Source organism: Oreochromis niloticus, linkage group LG8 (genome assembly GCF_001858045.2).
Source record: "Oreochromis niloticus isolate F11D_XX linkage group LG8, O_niloticus_UMD_NMBU, whole genome shotgun sequence".
Classification (NCBI taxonomy): domain Eukaryota; kingdom Metazoa; phylum Chordata; class Actinopteri; order Cichliformes; family Cichlidae; genus Oreochromis; species Oreochromis niloticus.
The window spans coordinates 28,793,764-28,806,526 of record NC_031973.2 but is presented as its reverse complement, the minus strand read 5'-3'; positions in this window follow the sequence as shown (position 1 = coordinate 28,806,526).

The following is a 12,763-nucleotide window of genomic DNA, read 5'->3' as shown; positions in this document are numbered from 1 at the left end:
TCTGTGGAACCAGCTTCCAGTTTGGATTCGGGAGACAGACACTATCTCTACTTTCAAGATAAGGCTTAAAACTTTCCTTTTTGCTAAAGCATATAGTTAGGGCTGGACCAGGTGACCCTGAATCCTCCCTTAGTTATGCTGCAATAGACGTAGGCTGCCGGGGATTCCCATGATGCATTGAGTTTTTCCTTTCCAGTCACATTTCTCACTCACTATGTGTTAATAGACCTCTCTGCATCGAATCATATCTGTTATTAATCTCTGTCTCTCTTCCACAGCATGTCTTTCATCCTGTTTTCCTTCTTCACCCCAACCGGTCGCAGCAGATGGCCGCCCCTCCCTGAGCCTGGTTCTGCCGGAGGTTTCTTCCTGTTAAAAGGGAGTTTTTCCTTCCCACTGTCGCCAAAGTGCTTGCTCATAGGGGGTCATATGATATGATTGTTGGGGTTTTCTCTGTATTTATTATTGTGCGATCTATTGTACAATATAAAGCGCCTTGAGGCGACTTTTGTTGTGATTTGGCGCTGTATAAATAAAATTGAATTGAAATTGAATTGAATTGATAAATTAGGTCGTTGCTCAGTGTTTGCTCAGAGCCATGGAGAGAGTCTTCCTGTGAATCTGTTCCTGTGTTAAAAACTGCAGATAAATCAGGAGCAGGACCGACATCACTCACTCGGTGCACAAGTAGTCTACAAATAATATTTGCAAATATTTATGTAAATCAAACTGACTGATGTCGCTTTCTGAAGCACACACAGTTATCCAGCTGAGACGTGTGCATTGTTAATAAAGACCGTCCAGCTGCTGAGCTGCTGTTTCCATCGCTCTTTGTTCACATTTTATTCCCGCTCTTGCTTTTTTAATCACACTTTACTCCTCAGAGCCTCATTTCTGATTGGTGCATAGAACCAATGACAAATTACAATCATTCCCTTAAAACCTCAAATCATTACTTAGACCAGAGAACTGGCACTGACTGAGATTGCATTTATCTAATCAGTGCTTTCTCTCTGTAATACTGGATGTTGTGGGTTACAGCTGTGGGTTGCTGTCTGTCACGAGTTACACTACATTGCTGTTTATTGCTGTTAAAGTGATGGTTGCATGCATGTGTCTCTTTTGACATATGTCTTGGCATTTCATTGTCTCAGACTGTTTAAAGCCAGTATGAATTTAATCAGCACATGTAAACAATCTGCAAAGAGGGTGACGGGAGAAAAATGGGAAATGGAACTATCTTAAGCAATCCCACTCAGAGATTTCCACTTTGAACCAGTAGCATGGGTGATAATGGTATGCAGCAAAAATAGAGACAGGTTGGTCCTGCCACTGAGTGCAAACACAGACTGAACTGTAGAGTAAACATCATTTATTCTTATGTTCCATCCATGAAGAACACCTGCAGCTTAGTTATGAGGTGGCGTCTCTGGGTCATCTGCTTTGCCTTCTCCAGAGCATCACCTGTCTGGCAGTGATTTGTGGGCTGAAGCCAGGTGTTTTACATCGGGTTTTCCAACAGCTACAGGTAGACTGCATTTCTGTTTCCATGTTTGGTCGCCTTTTTGTTATAGTTTGTGGTTTGGAGACAAACACAGAGACAAGACTGAGATGAAGTGTGCAGAGCAGGGATAGAGGATGCTGAATATGGGTAGGTTTAGTGTAGGAGGAAAAGAGAAAGACCTCAGAGAAGATGGATGTAGTGAAGGAGGACATGTAGAGGGTTGGTGTGACAGAGGAGGGCTCAGTATAGGGTAAGATGGGGGTCAAATATATAGTGAAATATGTAATTCATGCTAAATACTAAGATTGTTTCGTAATGCTTCCAACAGAATGTTACTATATTTGAGGAACAGTGTACTGACACTAGCGCTCAGCCTGCGATCGGATTTGATTAGACTGACCCACAAACTTTGTGTAGATATTTGAACGACTACTGAGTCCAGCTCAAGTTCAGCTGGAGACTGTCTGAGTGTAAGCCTTGAGACAGCAGAAGAGCAGCCCGTCTGTAGGGAAACACCAGCATGTGAGGACCAGAGACAGGAATATCAAAATAAGATTCGGGGAACTTCATTCTACTAAAACTAATCAGATTGGTTGGATTTTTCTCTTAAATGAAAAATTACAAATAATCCATCCATCCACTCCACAAATCAATCCCCGGCTACCAAGACTGGCAACTGGGACATGGAATATCACCTCTGGTGGGGAAGGAGCCTGAATTAGTGCGTGAGATTGAGACGTACCGGCAAGATATAGTAGATCTCACCTCAACGCATGGCTTGGGCTCTGGAACCAGTCTCCTGGAGAGGGGCTGTCCCAGTCTGGAGTTGCCCTTGGTGAGAGCCAGCGGGCTGGGGTGGGTATCTTGGTATCCCCTCGGCTTGCTGCCTGTATGTTGGCGTTTATCCCAGTGAACGAGAGGGTTTGTTCCCTACGCCTCCAGGTCAGGGAACGAGTCTTCCGGGGAGTGCTTATGCACCGAGTGGCGGTTCAGAGTACCCAGCCTTCTTGGAGTCCCTGGGTGGGGTACTGGAGGGTGCTCCACCTGGGGACTCTGTTGTCCTACTGGGAGACTTCAATGCTCACGTGGGCAATAACAGTGAGACCTGGAGTGGTATGGTTGGGAGGAACGGCCTCCTGGATCTGAACCCGAGCGGTGTTTTGTTATTGGACTCCTGTGTAAACCACAGTTTGTCCATAACAGACAACATGTTCGAACATAAGAGTGTCCATGAGTTATGGCCGCCGGCTGATGATCGATTTTGTAATTGTATCATCAGACCTGAGCCCATATGTTCTGGACACTCTGGTAAAGAGAGGGCCTGAGCTGTCAACTGATCACCACCTGGTGGTGAGTTGGATCAGGTGGCGGGGGAGGATGCTGGACAGACCTGGCATGCATAAACTATAGTGAGGGTGTGCTGGGAACACCTGGCAGAGGCCCCGGTCCACAAGATCTTCAACGCACACCTCCGGCAGAGCCTCAACAGCAATCCGAGGGAGACTGAGGACATTGAGTCCGAATGGACCATGTTCAGCATCTCCATTGCCAAAGTCACTGCACTGAGCTGCAGTCGCAAGAGCTGCGTGGTTGGTGCCTGTTATGGTGGTAAACATTGAACCAAATGGTGGACACCAGAGATGAGGGGAGCCACCAGACTGAATAAGGAGTCCTATTGGGCTTGGTTAGCCTGTGTGACTTTGGAGGCAGCTGATAGGTACTGACAGACCAAGCGGAACGCTGCTTGGGCGGTAGCTGAAGCAAAAACCCGTGTGTGGGAGGAGTTTGGAGAGGCCATGGAAAAAGACTTTCGGACTGCCTCAAAGAGATTCTTGCAAACCGTCAGGCAACTCAGGAGGGGAAAGCTGTGCACTGTGTATAGTGCGGGTGGAGAACTGTTGACTTTGACTGAGAAAATTGTCGTGCCGTGGAAGGAACACTTTGAGGACCTCCTTAATCCCACTGGCACGTCTTCCGTGGAGGAAGCAGAGTCTGGGGATGAAGGGGATGACCCATCAATCTCCGAAGGTCACTGTGGCAGTTAAACAACTCCTTGGTGGCAGAACCCCTGGTGTGGATGAGGTCCACCCCGAGTTCCTGAAGGCTCTGGATGTTGTAGGGCTGTCTTGGTTAACACGTCTCTACAATGTTGCGTGGAGATCAGGGGCGGTACCTCTGGATTGGCAGGCCGGGGTGGTGTTTCCCATCTTTAAGAAAGGGGAACCGCAGGGTGTGTTCCAGCTATAGGAGCATCACACTCCTCAGCCTCCCTGGGAAAGTCGATGCCGGGGTGCTGGAAAGGAGAGTCCGTCCGTTAGTCGAACCTCGGATACAGGAGGAACAATGCGGTTTTCGTCCTGGTCGTGGAACACTGGATACAAATAATCCCAGAATATAAATGCCATTATACATTAAATACTACAAACTTTGGTGTAACACGATAAATACACTTACTTGATATTATAGTTTTTATTATCTTATAAAAATGTGATGTATATTATATTCATCTTATAATGTCATCAACTGACTGAGAAATTAAACAATTCAAACATAATCCAGTCCTGCAGATGTGACTCTGTGTGTGTGTGTTTGTGTGTGTAGGTGTGTGTGTGTGTGTGTGTGTGTGTGTGTAATGGTGATAAATTGTTTCTTGCCAGCGATGTCTCAGTGGATGCAGATGTGCCTCCTTGCCCCCACCTTCTCCCCTCTAGGTTCGCACACTCATTAATTAACAAGAATTAATGGTTTTATCAGCAGCCAGTAAGTAAAAGATTGATGCTGTCAGCCAGTCTACTTTATCTCTTATCACACAGTGTGAAAATGTCAAGCAGGCTGAAGCCAAATTAGCCGGCACATCACACTCCATCCCTGTCAGAAATAATCTGCGGGTTGCCCAATTAACACACATCCAGCTAAAGAGCCACACACACAACAAAAATGACACTGTTGTTATTCGCCCTCCTGTTGTGTTTGCTTCCTCTGTTCCTCTCTCTGCTGCTCTGCCCTCTCCCTCCTTCACCCATCCTGTTCCTCCCTCTCTCAGGTGCGCCAGGTGAGGTGATGGATGATTGCTCGGGGCTTCATTTAACAGGCTGGGAGTGTGTGCGGCTTCCAGTCCCTGCTTTCTGGTCAGGATGTAGTAGGAGGAAAGAGGCTCTGTGTGTGTGTGTGTGTGTGTGTGTGTGTGTGTGTTTGTGTTTGTGTTTGTGTTCATTAGTCCTGCAGACCTTTAGTTTTGCTTTGCCTGTTTAAATTAAATCGTTCCTTCTTGCAAACAGAGATTCAGCGGTGCTGTTTTCCTTACATGATGCAGTCATAACAGCTGTCTCACTCACAGTGATGCGTTAAAGTCACAGGCCTCTCAGAGATGCAGAGTGCTCTCTTTTGCCTTGGACAGACACTGGGTCACAGCACTGGTGAAGTTATTTACTGGCCAGACTGAAAACACAACACAAAGCTCTCAAATGGGGTACAATCCGTGGTCTCTGGGCTGATATTGGGACACCTTGTTCGTATCTCTGTGGAGCTGGTAGCTTATTTTTGACACATTGGGATGAAAATATTTATCCACACATAAATCCAGACTCTGAATCTTATACAAAAATCCACTTCACAACTCTAGTAATCTAGATATGCACAAACACAAAGGTACAGCCACATATGAGCACGCACCCTTCTACAGTGTGGCTGTTGAGTCTTCCTACCTGGAATTCTCTGGAATATGCCAGTGTTGGCTGTTTGTAACCTGCACCTCTGAGGACAAGAAGCACAATAACAAAGGCAGAGACAGAGGGACGTTTCAGATAGCCTGGCAGCTGTGTTGAAGCCCCGGTGGAGGATGTTCCTTAATTGAAACTGTAGGTGTTAGCAGCTGCTGACTGCTGTGTCAGAAAGCCATGCAGTGAACATCCCTAGCTTCAGGGACGTACAGCAGATGAAGAGCTAAACAGTGCTCCAAGCTCTCCTGTGAGATGTTCAGCAGTTTGATCGCTCTCTCAAAGTCAGTCAAGTCTCATAATAATACTAACAGAACGGCTTGTTGAAGAAAGAGAAGGAAAAGCTACAAGAACAAGGAGGAAAAAGAAAGAAGCAGCAGAAGGCTAAGCACACACTTCAAACACTTCTCCTGCCTCTGTCAAATGTAAGTGATGAATGACAAAGGCAACAGGGTGCAACAACTGATTCATGTGGCCCCCTGAGAAGAGAGACCAATCTGAATCCTCCATCCTAAATTCTCAACACCTCCTGCATTTCCCCCGATCGTAATGGCTTCAACGATCCTATCTGTCTAATGTAGGCGCTGTAATATAGACCGAAAAGATTTCTTCAGCTCTGCGAGCTGCAGATTTATTGATCTATACATGGAGCACATATAAAAGAAACAAAAACACATATAATAAACCTTTGATTGGATTTGTATGTGTGAACAACCATCAGTGTTATATATCATTTTTCCCTCTGCATTGTTTCGTGTGTAAATGTTGGACTTTAGTCTCTTGTTTCAGGTGCTGTGTGCAGCAGTGTACTGTAGTCTTTCTATCTTGGAAGTAAATCCCAGCATTGCATTCCCACATGCTGGTTTATCTTGGTTTTTCTTTTTTGTTTGTTTTTACTAAACCTTGCTTGACTTCAGTGGTTACTCAGAAGGTTGGGTTGTCTGCTGATTAGGAGGCTGTTGGTTCAGTTCCCTCCTCTAGTCTGCTTGTTGAAGAATCTTTGGACAGGATATGAAACCCAACCACTAACACATGCCATTAAAAAGCTCATGTATGAATCTGTGTGTGAATGAGGCTTGTAGTGCTCAAGAACCAGTCAATCTGCAGATCATCAACTCTCTACAGATGTGTAGGAAATGGAAATGGAGTGGACCGACATTTATATAACACTGTTTAGTCTCACTGACCACACAAACAAGCCTCACAACTTTTTTACACAGCAGTTTATCGACCTTACGTCCACACCTGTGGCCAATTTAGAATCACTGGTTAATCAAACATGTACTTCTACCCAAAGTGTAAAAAGAAAAGTCAAAATAATGCCAAGCTGAATAGCTGGATGGGAGTTCAGCTCATGTAACTTTATAGTAGAAAGTCTGATGAATCCCACATTGGGTGTGATGGTAACCAGGGGCTTCAAAAACACATTGTGAATATCTTGATGTATTGAGGAAGTACAGCCCTACAAACACAGTACAAACTGTGTATAATAGTTTAAAATTTCAAATGTGAGAATCTGTGATGAATAGATTAGTACATGACTTGTCCCAGAAACAACATGCATGCTGACGCTCATTAATAAATGTTCTTATTTATATATAAGCACGTTTTCATTATGAGCTGACATCAGGACAACAAAACAATAATGTAGCATTATAATAACAGTCAGGTGAGATCCAAACACCAGCCAACAGAGAAGTCGTAGTCCAATAATGATATTACTGTAACCGCATGTTTTATTACCCATAAATAAAGAGCAGGAGTGTTTGTGGATGTTCTGATCCTGGAACTGTTTGCTGAGTCAATTTGGGACTCAGCAGGGTGTGAGTTGAAATATGCAAATGAGTAGCAGCAGGAAATGAAAAATGTCTTTGAAGTGTAAGTCTGATAGTTTGCTTTGGATTTGCCGGGTAAACAGGCGAAGCAAACTAAAGCCTCTGGGTAAATGACAAACACGGATATCAGCAGTCAAGGGAGCCCAGCCACTCAGCAATTTGTGCTTGTGTACACTGCAGTAGCCACGCTGTGTCTTACATTGAAATCTCCTTCAGCAGAAAGCAGAGCTCAGCATTAACAAGTTCAGCAAGGGAGCGCAGAAAGCAGAAAGCGTGATGGGCTCTGATGGCCAAGATGGAGTAACGTCCTTTACAACAGACTCAATGAATCCCTGAAAACTAACTTAATTTAAAAACCAGTTTAAAAATGTCAAACATCACAGCATCGAGTTATTCCTGTAAATGTGGTGGCAAAAGTGTTGCTCTGTCAGAAAGTTTGTCTCCATCATAGTAGAAGTTTGGGATTTAACAGTATCTGTGCTGCATGTATCTGACTCCAGCCAGGTTTGACAAAAAGATGGAGGTCTGCCCAGCACTGATTAAGAATCCCGAGGGTATAGTGTGATCTGCTCACACTTCATCAGTGTGAGAGTGACCAGGTGATTGACTGCAACCTTTCTTCTGCTGTGGCATCGCCTCTAGAGAATCAGCATTTTGCTCCCTGTCCTGAGACTCATATTTCTTACAGGTCCATCCGAACACTTTCACCTGTGCTGACCAAGTCTGCTACTCCACGTAGCCCTGTTCCCAGGGCAGCAGTGCTCCAGCCTTTCCCTGCACCCATACCGGTGCCTCAGGTGAGGGTGAGCTGGTTCCTGTGTCAGTTCCCAGGCCAGCTGAGGCTTCGCTCGTTTCCCTGGGTTGGGACAGTGGCCTTTTTTGGCCTTCAAGGCTGTTTTCACCAAGTTCTTGGACTTGCTTCTTGCTCCTGGGTTTTAAGAGTTCCCCTGTCCAGAAGAGAGATATCGTAGGAACAGCAAAGATGCTGCGCAGGACTCTCAACTCCCCTGGTAGTGTGTGTGTGTGTGTGTGTGTGTGTGTGTGTGTGCTGAACCAGAGTTTTCTTCATGTAACAGTACTAATTTGGCCACCTACAGCCTCGCCTACATTAACTGCCTTGTTTTTGTCATTGCCTTTCTGTCGTACAGTCTTAACACACACGCACAATCAAATATCTGCCATATTTGATTGACAAAGGTATGAAACACGCCTCTGAATATACTGAAGTGCTGTCTTGACTGATAGCAATTAGCATGCTGTAATGGTAACAGCTGTTTGGGGTGTCAGGAGGCTGCTACTGTACCTGATGGCCACCACACCATCTGCTGCCTGTAGGAGAGAGACGATGATGACGACTATGATGATATGTCTGTGTGTGTGTGTGTGTGTGTGTGCGTGCGTGCGTGTGTGCGTGTACGTGTGTGCGTGTGTGTGTGTGTATATAAGATATTTACAAAAAAAAAAAAATCTAAATCCCACCTGAGATTACGAGAGCTAAAGTGTGATACAGTAGGGAGTGTGTATCCAACCACTGCATGTGTGTGTGCGTGCCATCTTGGCAGCTTGTTAATGGTAAACCCAGGTCCTTTGAGCAGTCTTTTGGCTGTATTATTAATGATGTCATGTCCCTTCATGTCTCCTAATGGCACTGCAAGTCCATCTGTAAAGACCGAATGTCCCAAAACAGCCCACTCAGTGACTGTGTGTCAAAGCCTGTGATTGTGGCTGTGCCTGGTGTGTGTGCACACGGCTGCGAATGGCAATCACTTTGTCCTTGGAGACCGTTGGTCATTGAAGGCCTGTCCATGTGTCCATCTGTGCACTGCAGGGTGAGCGAGTTCACCCTGTGTGTTTGTGCTTGTGTGTGTTTTCCTCTTGGTCTTAGTCTGCCAGCCAGTGCCCTGTGTCACACTCTGGTGTCCAGTCCTGCCATCTATGTGCTTTATTAGGAGACATTCAGATGATGTGTGGGTCTTATCTGTGGTAGTTTACATTATGTTTTTCATATAGCATTAACTTAAAGAAACAGTGGAATAAAAGACCATCTATAATCTCCAAATGTGCTGTTTTATGAACCTATGCACTGCTCACTGAGTGGTGACAGTTCAGCGGGGTCCCATTACAGAGTGGCAGAACGGCAGAGAGCCTGTCTGCATGCAGGCAAACAGATGGGTGATTATTAGCTCTCAGTCAAGATAAATACTTTATGTTTGGGAAAATCTTTACATTTGAAGTTCAATTTAAAGTAATGACATCGTCCACAGTGTGTCACCACACCAGCTTCATTAAACTGGTCAGAAAATACTGAATGGTTTCAAGATGGTATTTTGGCAAATGTATTTCTTTTTTCTGCACTGCAAAAACCTGTTGAAAAGAACTATTTATAAGATATCAGGCAATGCAGAGAGGTCTATTAACACATAGTGAGTGAAGAAGAAACACCCAGTGCATCATGGGAATCCCCCAGCAGCCTACACCTATTGCAGCAAAACTAAGGGAGGATTCAGGGTCACCTGGTCCAGCCCTAACTATATGCTTTAGCAAAAAGGAAAGTTTGAAGCCTAATCTTAAAAGTAGAGATAGTGTCTGTCTCCTAGGGTCTGACCTAACCTAACAATATAAAGCTTGTTGTGGTTGTGATTTGTGAATTGAACTGGATTATGCATCTCAGCATCATCTGATCATCTCTGTGATTAATAATGGCTGCTGTCATTGCTCTCATTCCTAAGAATAATAATAATAATAATGATAATCATGTATACTTTATTGATCCCTATAGGGATCGCAAACGCCCGATCACCTCTATGAACCAGCCTTGACTTTGGTGTAGCCAAAAGCAAAAGATCACCTGATCTAAGAGCTGTAGCAGGCCTATGTGGCTGCAGTGAGTCAGACAGATACTCTGGGGCCTGTCCATTCAGAGTGACTTCATTATGTTTCCACAGCTGGATCTGAATTATATTCCTTCATCAGATGGTGAGCACAAGGACCCGTGTGGACATCAGCGTGCCTGCGCAGAACCATCCACAGAGGTTTTGCATAAAGTGCGCATGCATCGCAGGCGGCGGTCTTCAAGAGGACATCGGAGAAGTTTAAAAGGAATGACTGCTTGGCTGTCATGTTTCCAGATGTCCGTGTCCACAACAGAGTATAATCAAGGCTTCAGCCCAGACCAAAGACCATAATGAAGCTAGTTATGCAGCCGTGGTTAGTGAGCTAGGCTCTGATCAGGCCAGCGTCACCTCCCCCCGACATTCCCATCTGTCTAGGGGAAGCTGCCACCCTTGCACCTCAGCCAGCAAGACATAAGGCAGAAGCTGCAGGTAGGTGTGTGTGTGTGTGTGTGTGTGTGTGTGTGTGTGTGTGTGTTCTTGTGCTCGTGTACTCCTAGATATGCTGGAAAGAGGTGTGTGTTTTGGTAAACAGCATTCGTGGGGTCGCCCCTCTGTCACCACGTTACAGTCATTCTGTGACTCTTTCTGTGTTGTGTTACTTGGATCCACCTGTGGACAATCTTAAAAACTGAGACTGTGCTTTAGAGTTTAGTGCTAACGTTTCTGCTCTGTCTCCAGTATGTGGATGTGCTCCTCAGCATCAAAGCTGTGTCAGAAACCAAACTGCTCAAAACAGTTTGACAGTTTTAGTATTAAGAATGACATTATGACTTCACTGAGGCCCGGATCAGTGCTGATCAATGTTGTGACCACGGTCAGCGTTTCTGTTCTCATCCTTTTAAGTTCTCCTTACAGTAAACTAGCAACAAGTGCACAGCTGAGATTCACACCACTGAACCTTTGTTTCTTCCTGTAGCTCACTGAAGGTCTGCAGGCATTATAATCAAACAGTAATGAGCAGCACAAGGAGGACTGTTAGAGTGACACAGCTTACTGAAAAGCATGCAGAACTCAGAATCAGCTGCACTGAAGGCTCATTGGTTGGTGACTATTTCCTGTGACCAACAATGATTGTGAGGTACACCAAATGGTTAAAGAGATTTGCAACCACTGTCCAGCGTCATCTGTCACTGTACAAACACAAAGTGAAGATGTCAAGTCAAAGCATATTTCATGTCATGAAATTAATATATATTTTAAGGCTTATTTTGCTGATTATATTGTTTTAGGTATAAAAGAAGGCCAGCTTTGAGACTAGGTCACATTCTGACAGGAAACTGGATGTTTTTTTGTAGAGTATGAGCAACAGACAGAGTGAAACTAAGTTCAGATAGGTTGCCCTGGCAACAGGCCTTAGAAAGGGGAAGTTCTTGCAAGCTGCACAGGAAGTTCTAGTGCACAGGCATATTAATAAATAAGACACAGAAAAGAGGAACTGAGTAGAAGGAGTTTGTTTGTAATGAAACTGTGTGTGACGTCTGGAGTACAGAAATAACATCATATAAGACACATGTTGAGCTTAAAATGTTAGAGATCCTGCAACTGGCGTTTGGGCTGTGCGGGGCTCTCTCTCTTCCGGAAGATGATTGAATAAAAGGAATATAAAATGTTTTGACCACTATGAGTCGGGTTTTCTCTGTTCTGTCATGGGGACAAAAGGATCGGGGTTTAATATTTGGTGTTTCCGCCCGGTTCCTCGTGTAACAGAGAGAACAAATGTGGCCGAAGGTTGGATCTGATATGAGGCGAACAGGAGACTGGTCTAAAAGATTTAAAGGTGGCACAAACCTGTTCAAAAAAGCAAATTTGTGCATATTGGCTGAATTCTAAATTATCTGTTCGCTGAGTGGATGATCTTAATTATCAAATTGGCTCAGTAGTGGTAAAACTAAAGTCTTGAGAATAAGGAAAAGCTTTGAAGTAATGATAATGAAATGTTGAAAGTAACAGTACTGAGAATTTAAAGCAGTTGGACTGCTAAGAGAATTTAAAGCAGTTGGACTGCTAACTGAATATAGAAAATAGGGAATTGGTCATTTTGTGGGTTAGAGTCCCCATTGGTCATAAGGTTGGACCTGCGTCAGTCATACCCTTTTTCTGGGGTTTTGACTGTTGTTTCAAATTATTATAAATTTTCCTAGGACGGCAGCGAGGCTGCTAAGAAGAGCATAGCTCGGAGGTTACGCTCCCTCCTTGTCGTGGACGCGCGGCATTGACCTCTCGGCGAAGAGGGATAGTTCAGTTGGCCACTGTGAGATACGGGGCATCTCAGAATCAGCTAAGTGATTGGATCACTTGACCGTTTGGAACGGTATCTGTGCTTTTTTGGGCAGCAAAGCTTGGAGCTTGGGCCTTGGAGGCTTTTAAATTGAGTTAGGGACCTTAGAGATTAGGCCAGAGACAGTTTGGAACTGATACTGGTTAACTGATCACAAAAAAGTTGGACTTTATCGGTTGGACCGTTAATTTAAATTTGTCGAAATTGTGTAGGTGTTAATAGGCCTGATAATCTCTGCAGTTGTAATTATAAGACGTCTTTGTAATATAAAATAAGAGATCTTTGTGTGAAAGGAGTATGTGAGTCAGGAGGGACCTGCAGGGTTGTTGCTATTTTGAGGTTGTCTGTGTGTGTGTGAAAATGCAAATGAGGAAGCTGTGAACTGCTTAAACCACCGTTGGTTTCACAAATACTGCTGCGAACATTGTTGAATGCGTGTGTTTAAGACGTTGTTTATGTTTATTAGAGGGCTATAAATAAAGCTTTGAGTTGTTGCAGTATGTATAGTAATTGACTGAGTTTTGATATGTATTAAG